The sequence below is a fragment of the Antedon bifida genome, chromosome 1, assembly GCF_963402885.1.
Source record: "Antedon bifida chromosome 1, ecAntBifi1.1, whole genome shotgun sequence".
Taxonomy (NCBI): Eukaryota; Metazoa; Echinodermata; class Crinoidea; order Comatulida; family Antedonidae; genus Antedon; species Antedon bifida.
The window spans coordinates 8,846,980-8,859,066 of record NC_136226.1 but is presented as its reverse complement, the minus strand read 5'-3'; the positions used below and the strand labels follow the sequence as shown (position 1 = coordinate 8,859,066).

Below are 12,087 nucleotides of genomic sequence, written 5' to 3'. Positions count from 1 at the left end.
CGCATGCTAATTTATGTTAAAATAACCAGTTATGTCGAAATCTGGCAATTTTAAAAAAAAATCCCTGTACTATAGTACAGGGATTTTTCCGGAAAATGGCCAAATATTGACATTTTGAAATATGTATATAATATTGAGGTAACATGCGCAGAACACATTATGGCCGTCTGCGCATGCTAATTTATGTTAAATTAACCAGTTTTGTCGAAAAATAAAAGGGTCGGAATTTGGCTATTTTTAAAAAAAATCCGGAAAATGCCCAAATATTCACATTTTAAAATATGTATATAATTTTGAGGTAACGTGCGCAGAACACATTATGTACGTCCGCGCATGCTAATTTATGTTAAAATAACCAGTTATGTCGAAAAATAAAATGGTCGAAATTTGGCAATTTTTTGAAAAAATCCCTGTACTATAAATACTGGGATTTTTCCGGAAAATGGCCAAATATTGACATTTTTAAATATGTATATAATTTTGAGGTAACGTGCGCAGAACACATTATGTACGTCCGCGCATGCTAATTTATGTTAAAATAACCAGTTATGTCGAAAAATAAAAGGGTCGAAATTTGGCAATTTTTTGAAAAAATCCCTGTACTATAGTACAGGGATTTTTCCGGAAAATTGCCAAATATTGACATTTCAAAATATGTACATAATATTGAGGTAACATGCGCAGAACACATTATATACGTCTGCGCATGCATATTTATGATATAATAACCAATTATGTCGAAAAATAAAAGGGTCGAAATTTGCTAATTCATGATATAGTAATCAGTTATGTAAAAAAATGGCCATAACTTTCGTCAAATCTGTACTGTAATAGTACAGGAATTTTTTTTCGAAATATTGCAAAAATATCGACTTTTCAAAATACATAATGCACCGGAATATATTACGTGTGTCTGCGCATGTAACCTTATAATATAATACCAGTTATGTCAACAAATAAAAAGGTAGAAATGTTTGAAACTGCCAAGGCATATAGGCCTATGCGTATAATTTAGTTATCACCTTCTTTTACAACCATAGTAACCAGTTCTGTCCGAAACGCAAAATGTTGGATCAGTGTAACCATAGCCAAACTTGAATGCGGGAAAGGGGGAATCATTAAACATCTAACTTATATTTTCACAACCACAATAGAACATTACAAAACAAACGACCGTGTTTAGTTCCCATTGTGAATCTGAGTGAATACTCAAGGCACGACACGTCTTAAATTCATGACGTCATCACTACTGACTGCGCTAAAATATTCCAGGGCTTCTTTATCAACAACCAACTATTACGTAACCGTAACATTGAAACGCATAAAGAGGTAGGCCTATTGACTAGGGAAGCGGTAGAAATCGAAGACATTGTAACTCGTCACATGATTGGATAACTTGATAATAATAAACGCTAGACCGATTATCGATTTCTTATATCGTTGACAGAACAGCGATAAGATCGTCTGCTGGCAGCATTTTGGCCTTTAACCGCTCATATCATTACGCGCAACCTGCTTCTTGAATTTTTCATAAACCGAAGCTAAACATTGTGTTATCAGAAGCACGCTTGGATCTAGCGTTTTTTAAAGCAAGATCATAAGGAATTAATATTTTATATACAAAAGGTAAGACATCTTAAATTATAATTTAATTCTAAAGTTGCATCTTAATTCCTTGCTGCCGCCTCACCGCATTAATCATAATACATTAAAATAATATGCATCTGAAATAGTGTAATGGTATTGTAAATAAAAGGAAACACATACGTGCGCATATTACGTTAATATATCATGGAGGTAATATATCCATGGTTATATTATGTTTTATGGTGCATGTTTACATGGTTTAATTGACATTATTTACAAGATGCTGGTTTAAGTGATAAATGTGACGTAACGCGGTGTCATGGTTGTGGAACCTGGATTGCATGAAAAGAATATCCATTGTTAATGGTTCTGACCTTGTACAAAATATCATGTACCAATATAAAGAGAAATAATGTAACTGTTGAATGATCCAGTAAGTTCCAGACGTCATCTAATCCACCATCTATTTAAAATGCAATTTATGTAAATTGCCCCGCGTTTATGGTATAGATAGCGAATACGGTGTAATCCTCCACGTCGCTAATAACAATTACATTAAGCGGTAGGACCAATACCAGGGGAATATAGTTGAGTTGTTTTTTTTTACTTAACTAATTATATCATAATATTAATGTGATATATTATACTAAACAATGAGTTTATGCAAGTAATAACAACTCATCATCATAAACGGTAGTATCGCTTATTTGTTTATGTTGATTTCACTCTAAATTCATTGGTGAAAATATAATTACAGTAGTAGAATCCATCCTTTGGGACACCCGATTCATGTGGAATGTATGATTTAATACTACAACCAAGTCTTATCCAGGGGATAGATATAGACCCGTATTAAGTTAAGGGGACACTTTGTTTGCTTAAAGGTGTCCTGCATAGTTATATCAGGGAAGTATTTATACCTCCCTGGTTATATTATTCTAAATAAATATTATTAGTAGGCCTACCATTAAGTAACCGGAGCATACAAAATTATACATATTACATTATTATGCCACAATAGTACAGCGTGTTTACATAAACTCGTCAATAGACTAATTACTGCACTTTAAACACAAAGTAACGCAATTTCCATCGGAAAGTACTGGATTGACGCCCGAACCATTATTTTATCGAACACTAATAACGCTGGAATTGCGGCCCAATATTGCATTGTAACATTATTATTGTGTCGTTGAGTGGTTGAGCTAATGTGGACAATGCCGTTGTATCTTTTATACAAAGGGCATCGAACTCGATGTCTTTTAACGAAGCAGTATTGTTCTCGTTGTCAAAGATGCATTATAATTTAATAAAGATAAAAAAAGATCTAATTATCTCTTTTGTTAAATCATAGAGATATTATAGGATCTCTATGGTTAAATAAGAAGCTTCGGGGAGCGGTGGGAATGCGGGTTTCCTTTTAGCATATGACGTAATCGAAGGGGATTTCCCTATTACCGAATTGCTTGCATTCATGTTCCTTAACCGACGTTTTAAGATTAGCCTATAAAGTTGTTTTCGGAAATCTACTCCATTACTGCGATGCATTTGAAATGCATTGTGTACGTAAAGCTTCTGGATATAAGTTAATACCAGACGACTAAAATTAGGAGATAATGTATTAATTACTTGGGTGTGGCCCGTAAAACGAGTTCAAATCTTAATAAAAGCTTCACGGCGAAAATAAATAGCTTATCTTAGGTATGGATGTATATTAATTAATATAAAGAGATGGATATCAGACGAGGAAAATTGCTGTTGGATTTCAACAATGTTAAAGCCAGCAGACACGGTCGAGTAAAAACACACGCGCTGGGAACACGAAGACTAGAAATTAACCAATGATGTTCATTCACCTTATTCCACCTGATTATGTTAATTAGTATGTTGGGTGGATTCGTACATTATGACTAAATATGGAATGAAGAAGACTATTATTTGGTTGACCTTACATATACAATGCAATCAGAGATGTATGAAATCATTTTAGGAAAAGCTATGTGTACCGTATCTGTTTCATTTCGATATGATGAGTTATGATGTACGGTTATGAATAATTCGATCATACTAACGAATATATTGATGGCAATGGTGATGAATATAATTCTGGTGACAGTGATGATGATAATGAGGATAGTGACGATAATGCTTCAGACAGTGATGGTTGTATCGCCCCAGTAAGGGGATTAAATCGTAGATTTGAATAATAGAATTAAACATAATTATGGCACGTTCTTTACACAAAATAGTTCGGGTTCGTCTTGCATTTCTTAATTCAGTTTCATAAATCGATGAAAACACCACGGCCACGTTATAGCAAAATCTAACCTAAATATTTACGATGTACTCCTGAGACGATGACTGAACTACAATTCAAACTGAATCTAAGCGACTCTTCAATCAATTAACTTGAAGACAAAGAAATAGCTATCATTAGAAAATTAGGTCACAAATTACAAGGAATGATCGAAATCAAGCCAAGTCATATCTTAGCTTTTTCCTTCATTGAATAATTGAAAGTAATAATACGACAAAGCATCGCATTTATTTTCCAAGATTTATTTATCTATATACAGTATTTAGGATAGTCAGTTTCGTTCTCAGGCACGGATTTGCTGGATATAAGAAAATATGGAAAGAAATCCCGTGGCCTATGTTCATTAAATCTACTGCATTAGAACGCACTCGTGTTGCGTTTATTTTTTAATATCGTCACTGACAATTTCTACTTTTATATTTTACATAGTTTAGGCGTTTCGGTATTATATTTCTCGAATTAATAATTTAAGGAATATGGGCCGTGGTTTATATAGTTCAAACAAAGCAGAAATGGCCTTTACATACAGGTGATATAGGCCTACGTATGGTTATATTGAATGAATGGCGTTACTTCCGTTTTCAATACTCAACAACCATAATGCAAAACTTGAAGTATTATGATAAGAAGAAGGGGAAATTTATTCTAATTTAAATCAGGTTTGATGTGAACTTGGTTCAACACACCTGATCAAATTTTTCCGGTCACATGACTGCGCGCGCAGTTACGGGTTCCACATGAATCAACGGAAGGATGACAATATCATTATTGTTTCTTTCAGCGAATATGGACTAAAAAGGGGTTCAGTACAGAAATGATAATGTACTGCTATTGTTGTAGTTTATATGCGCATAATGCATTAAGCTAATTGTATACTGCGCTAATCCATATTATTTCTTAAGCAGCTTTGTTACGAATGTCGCAAAGCTGAATTCTTAATGTTGTTGAATGAAATTAATCATCACATTAGTGTAATCGATAATATAATTATGAAAGTAGGCTATATTTGAGGTCGGTGACCTTCGACTAAATACAAAAAGAGGATACAGGACCTCACTATTTTAGAAATTAGGGCAGGGAAACAAGAGCAGAAACAAGAGGAAAATGAGATTACTGACATGAGGCAAGGCCACGACATTACATTGCAACACATTTAAACATAATAGCAAAGAATTTGATAATATACACACAATATTAGGCCTAGGTCTATTTCAGAGAAATTTGCTAGACCTATACCAAGGAAGACAATAAGATGAGACAGAGGCACTAAGATGAGACAGAGGCATCTACGCACATTTTGTATAGCTAACAATGAGAACGCCGGCTAGTGAACAAAGAAACGATAAAGAATACATTATTGATCGTTGATTATTGTATTGTTGGATATCCGGACGGCAATAACATAGGCCTAGTTAGATTAAGATGTGTTAATAATTGATGGGTTATTATGTGTGTTATAAGACGTTGATAATAATGGATGATCGTGAATAATAAATAAGTTATAATATCGCTGTTTAACGTCCATCTGACGCTGGATTCAAGTCAGGCGGCCGAAGGAAAAAATTGTGAAAATTGGTAGTGTTAAAGTGTTCAGCTCTGTATACACTATACAAAAAGTGTGATATGCCCATGGTATGGATATGCCCAAATATGCTGTGATGTGATCATGTCCATATATGGGCACATCACATTGTTTTGTCATATAAAGTTTGATAGTGTAGACAGAGCTTTATGTTGGATGCGTGCACATTAATGTGATGTAATGAGGAGGCTCCCCGAAAAACGTATGTAGTCTGAACATGGAGCTCCATGGTTTGAACACGTGTCGGATTAATACCTACCTGGATAAATGTTAGAATAAACTTTCTTAACAATAATGTTCATTAAAAACATGCCTGTATTTTGTGTGCAAATCTATAGTAGGCCGTATACGTCAACTCCTTCGTATATAATTATGTTTGAGAAGATTTTGGGATTTTGTTTAGTTAGTTCCAGTTTTGTTTCCAGGATTGTCACGTGTAATTTTGTTCGCAAGCATGTTTCTATATAAACGTCACCAAACAAAATGATGCGGTTCGATTATAACTAATTGACAGTATTTTCTGCTTAACGAAATGCACGTTCATTGATGTTTTTTCTGTTTACTAATAAATACAGAGAAATATTATGTAGGTATGAATCGGTCACCATTCCTAAACGCAAGACGTCATTTAGAGGTCAACCGATATTAATGACTGGAGATCGATATGACCTCCATTGAATTCCAACGTATAGACAATTACTTGAGTCGTCTAAAGATGTAGACTGCATTGTTTAATGAGATTCATCTTGACAATTCTGACTAAACATTAAATATGTTATAAATTATGTAAATGAGGCATACGCAATATGCCAATAAAAGAAGCCTACGTACATTGTGTTTATATTAATATATGTTTATATTAATGTATTTTGGATGGCACTCAAAATTTAATTTCACCAAAAAAAAAAAAAAAGAGGAAAAAAAATGTAAACAAATAATAGACCTACATTTGGCAATTTCTACCCATCGGATGGTTGTCAATTATGTTGAGATTCGAGGGCCACGCATCGAAAATTTAAGTGCCATTTTTGAGTTTCGCTCGACATAAAAGCGGCCAATTCCTCTACTGGATTTCATAATATAGATATAAGAAGATCCTTTTGGATGCCCCAATAATACAGTGCGTTCAATTTATACACTCTCGACAGATATTATAAATATCATATCAACCGCAACGCGTAAACACATGCATTTAGCTTAACCTTTTGGATGTATTTATAAATAATGATGTTATGCGTACATTTGACAGCTCTAATTAGTAAAGGGTAGGATAGTGAATGTATCGATATCGTAATTCTAGCTAATCCCTTAGTTTCGGTTGAACAGTAATAACTGTACATGGGAAGATTGTCAAATATCGATGCTGACAGCAGACATGTCATATCAAATTCATTAACTGTAAAATTTGTTTTCGAAGATGCGAGCCGAACAATATATGATTGTCAAAATGTGGATAACTTTGGTCGTTGAAGAAAAGGCAGGGTGAAAACTATAGGTCGCAAATTAAAGAATTTTTAATCGAATGAAGGTCTTTGGCAGTTTTCAAAATGACCGTAACCTTTCACTAAAATAACATTAAAATAATGTTTGTTTTTATGTTGGTCTTTAGTAACTAAATAAATAGCTACAAAATATACAAACAATAAAAATAATTGAATTAATACGAAATGAAGAGACTTCACTCATATTCCAACTCCCGCATTTTGGGGGAAGTACAGTAATACTAATAGGAATACAGTTTGTATTTAAATAAAAAGTATGACTGGTTGCGCGCGTGCACAAATGTATGTTTTGAAGATTAGCATACCAATATTCAATTTAACATCAATAACAGACATAGTCGAAGATACCAACTTCATCAACTATTGTGAAAAAATCAATATCTGGGTGTTGTATTTCGCTCTTAATTAATTACGTATCTATTTATTCCCGGATATGCTAACAGGTTTCCATACAGCTAATTTAACAGACACTATTTATTGACAATAGAATTGCACTGTGAATACTCGCAAATAAGCCCAGTGGGGTTATCTCAAGAAGAAACATTTGTCTGGCAAAACAATGATATTGTCTAGGGCTGTTAGTCAAAGATGAATCTGTAAATAAGGCGTTTGAATTGAAACCGTAGAAGAGAAATAGAATGAGATCTAGATATGGGAGGTGAGGTGTCTGAAATATCAGTAACTTGCTTAAAGCAAGGCCTTGTGTCATTTTGCCAGTTGAACCTCTATTAAGGGGTTGATTTTATAACATAATATTTCCCCTTGTTCGTTTTATAAGAAAATGATGGGTTTTGTATTTTCAACATTTGGAAAGCTAACATTTGTTGATAAATCTAGATGTAAATATAAAGGCAGAGAAGAAGATAGGAAAAGAAGATTCTCAATACATTTTAATAACAAAAAATCATTAGAATATTTCAATTTCACGATGTTTAAATCTCCTTTTTTGCCTCGTGAATCTTTTAAATACATCATCACATTCATGTTAAAGCTTTTAAAACATCACTTTTATATTTTACGTACTAAACTAATGAGGAAAATGATGCAATTGGTCAAAATCCTGTAGTGATATTTTCCAATCATGTCATCAATGAGATGATTATGTTATTTGCCGTGTCGTTTGAGGATATTTTTAGAATTATTGCCAGAAATCTACTATCCATAAATTATGGAAGACTGTAGTTCAATTATTGAAAATATTCGTGAGATTCTGGCAACAATGATAATATGACGGTTATATGATGTTATAAGCCAAGAAATTTAAATGTTAGCTGATCATTTATTATTCATACACACGTTATCTCAGAACCAATGAGAATCAAACAGCTAAGCAAGTTTAAATTATTTTGACTTAAATTATAGATAAAAATAACACAATATATTTAATTAATACCCGAAAGCTCTGCAAATTGTTCTGGCTGTTTTACTTTATTGTTTTGATTTAGCTTTTTGCTCCATTGAGATCCAGCCTCAGCATTGTCATTTTTTCAGTAATTTGCCTTTGAACAATATATCTAATTATATACATAAGAATACACTGTCTACCAAGCTACATTTTTAGGAAATCACTATTCAGGGAACACCACTACTATTAAGGGGACCCACATGTTAAACAAACTGGGGGAAATATATTATTGTTTAACACTAAGTTAAGGCCAATTCCTATTCAGGCGCACCTCTATAAAGAGGACACATTGTTGGGTCTTGAAAGTTTCCCCCATCCTCTTAATCGTTGCCTACACTTAAGTAAGTAAGGGCGTGTGGCGCTGTGTGTTGGACGTTCGACTACTGATCGTTAGACCGAGGTTCGAATCCAACTCTCGCCGCATTGCTTGTATCCTTAGGCAAGATACTTTACTTACGTTTGCCTCTCTCCACCCAGGTGTATAAATGGGTACCCGGTTAGATCAGACACAACTTTGCGCTGATTACTAGCTGCATATATGGGAGTATGTTTCCATAGGTGTTTGATCAGGAAATGACTGGGGTAATAATGTTCAGCGCATTGAGAGCTTGCTTATATGCGCTATATAAGAATGAACTATTATTATTATTATTACTTAAGATGTTGTATATGGCTTAGCCATCCCCTGAGAATGAACAGGCTATACATTGTGAGCACACATTCTAAATATAGCACTGAGTCAACACACATTTGTACTCATGGGTATATAATAATATATATAATTTAAAAAAACTATAAGAATATATGTTGTTTGGTTTGTAATTCATTTGAAAATTAAATATCGTCTCATGTTCTAGGAAATGTCATGCTTGAATGCACATCTCATTAATATGCTAATTATTGGTCCTCCAGCGTAACCGCAGAAGACACTCATTTCATACAGTTCATTGAACCCTGCACATCGTATTATAATAATGTTTATAAAAATATAATATTCTATTTTTACAATTATAATTGTAGGCTGCGAAACAGATCATTGTATTACTTTGTAACTATGACTACCTTTTAAAAAGCACTTTAGCCATAAATGAATTTTGAATTTCAATACCTTGTTGTTTATTTAAAAGTGTGACGGTGAACTCGAGGTAGGTTATGTTGTCACCCATTGTAATATGGCATCAATTAGGTACTGAACATCTATAACGAATCTGAAAAATAGAAAACAGAAATAACTAAATCAATCAACCATGACAATTTTATATGTAATATGTAATTCAATATTTTTAATATCCTTTTTTCATACAATTTTTATATTTTTGTATATAATAATTCTTGTTCTGACTTTTGAAAAGTTTTAATATACCAGAATAAATAAATAAATATGTCGTAATTCTCCATTTTAAAACTATTTTCGGACCAATGCATTAGTGGATAGTTCACTCATAATTTTATGAGGGCTTAAAGATTACAGTATGCCCATAATATAGCATATGCAGGCTGAGGGTTGAACATTGTTTTTATTTTGCCATTGGTGCATGGGTATTTAATGAGTATTTATTTCTCTTATTGACAAAAAGAAAAACACTAATATTTTAAAAGGGTGAATTTACAGTACACCCTTTACTTAAATCAGAATCATATCATACAATAACAAATCCCAATTTAATGGTACACACTGGGAAATGTTCACAAGCAAATATGATAGAAGTTTGTTTGAATGTAATCATAATTTTTGGCAAATTTCCAGAGAAAATTCCCGAATGATATGAAAGGAAGTACATTGTGCAGTTCATAATGAAATCGTCAGAAACTTTGTTCAGAAATATCCAGACGTAAATACCTTTATGAAATGAAAGTTAAATGTGTGTAGAGATTCTATTTGAGTGTTATTTAAATGTCTTATTTGCTCATCATGCAAAATACAAAGAGACTATGACCACATAGTATATGTCAATGTGTGGTAAAATGAATGGCATACAATTCATTGTATTCTGACAAGCTAAGAATTGTACAATTTAAGCATGGATTTTGATTAGGTAACGTATTTCCTCATCTTCACCATTTATAAATTAATTAATTCATTTCCAGGTTATCACTGGGTAGTTTAGAGTTTTTTCTGTAAATTTAGATATATTCTTTTACTTTCCCAATATTAGACACATGATAATGAGGGAAGTTGACTGCTTATACAATTTCTAAGTTATAAATTATTATAAATAAGAAATTTGTATCTATTAATTTCTATTATCCTCACTTTTACCTCTATCTTGGAAATGGGTTGAATTAATGTTTACAGCAAAGATTGTATAGCGCCGCAAGATAAATAAGTTGGACGCCATTCAGATGGACAAAATACCTGGATGATTGTGGTAAATTGTGGCTAATGTCCGCTTGAATGGCTTCCATGGGATTACAGGCAGCGTAGCTGTGCTATATAATCTATGGTGTACAGTACACAGAGCATAATACAGTATGATCAAGTAGGGGCCTGGTGGGTATGACCAATGGGCAATATTAAAGGGTGGCATTATTGATTTGCATAACTATGTATGTCTTGTAGTTTTTTACTTTTAAACGCCCCTGAGTATACCTCAACCTATTAATATACCTACATATTTTATGACAGATAATAATACTATATCATTATTGTAAAGATGAAAGAGTGGTAATAAAACATTATGATCAAACACTACCATGCTATTGCTTATAAAATGTAACCTAGTTACATAATTCTACAAAAAAAAATTATTTGGCATATTACGTGATTGTACTGATAAATAGCAACCTTTCGTTTTCACAATGTGACACTTGACTACACAGACGTAGAGCCGAAAAGTCATAGTGCGCACACTCAGAAACATATGGAAATATGTAGAATGACTGTTAGACTCAATAGCTGCATAGTCGCATATGTGCCGGGAAAACGAAAATCGCTATTACAAGAACTAAGATGAAATTCCGTTTATTTTGTACCTAAAAGTGATCGAGTCACTATTTTTGAATATTTCTGAAAACTACAGTACTCTATATTTATTTACTTTCCAGTGGATAATCCATATTATAATGATATGATATGATAATCTTTTTTCTTGCAAAAGAACTGATAAGGGGTCCTCTATATACTGTACTTTATATTCCATTACTTTATATCCTTGTAAACTAGGTACAGTACTATTTGTTTTTTTAACAGTACTTAACCTCATACAATAGTTCAATTTATTTTTCAACATGATTTTTGACAAATAAAATGAACTATGCCGAGGTTAATACCAGAAAAAAAAAATGTATTTAGTAATTTGTCACTATACAGTAGGCCCACTATAAACACTCTAGGCAATTAAGGGTGATTCTCATAAATACAGGAAATAGAAACACTGACACAAAAACCTAGACAGCAATACAAAACTACTGACTAAAACAAAACAATAAGCAGAATTATGTGTATTTTCCCATTGGGATTTTCCTGATCATGAACATCCCTTTAAATTGTTATGAAGAAAATAACACTATAAAAATGGTGTAATAAATATGTATGTATGCATCATTCAGTTTGTATTATGTGTGTTAAAAGTTTGATTTGAAATACATACATAAATAATAATTTATCACGCTATACTAGGAGTACCCATTATCAATGATTGGTTGATACATGGGAAAATATCTATATTTGTGCACCCAGACTATAATTATGAAT

At 32.8% G+C, this 12,087-nt stretch overlaps 2 protein-coding genes across 3 annotated transcripts in view; one reads left to right on the top strand and one right to left on the bottom strand.

Annotated features, from left to right (window-relative positions):
* Nucleotides 1–1,376: 1,376 nt before the first annotated feature.
* LOC144840670 (uncharacterized) overlaps nt 1,377–12,087 on the top strand; it is a 40,046-nt gene continuing 29,335 nt past the window's right edge. The window contains exon 1 of the mRNA XM_078696645.1: nt 1,377–1,626. The gene's annotated coding sequence lies outside the window, so the exon portion shown is untranslated. The remainder of the gene's footprint in view (nt 1,627–12,087) is intronic.
* LOC144840711 (zinc phosphodiesterase ELAC protein 1-like) overlaps nt 7,935–12,087 on the bottom strand; it is a 37,691-nt gene continuing 33,538 nt past the window's right edge. The window contains exons 10-11 of one of the 2 annotated variants that reach the window (XR_013611949.1): nt 9,031–9,601; nt 7,935–8,724 (exon numbers count right to left, since the gene is read on the bottom strand). The gene's annotated coding sequence lies outside the window, so the exon portion shown is untranslated. Of the gene's footprint in view, nt 9,602–12,087 lie in introns of both variants that reach the window. The other variant, XM_078696684.1, reaches the window with a different exon arrangement.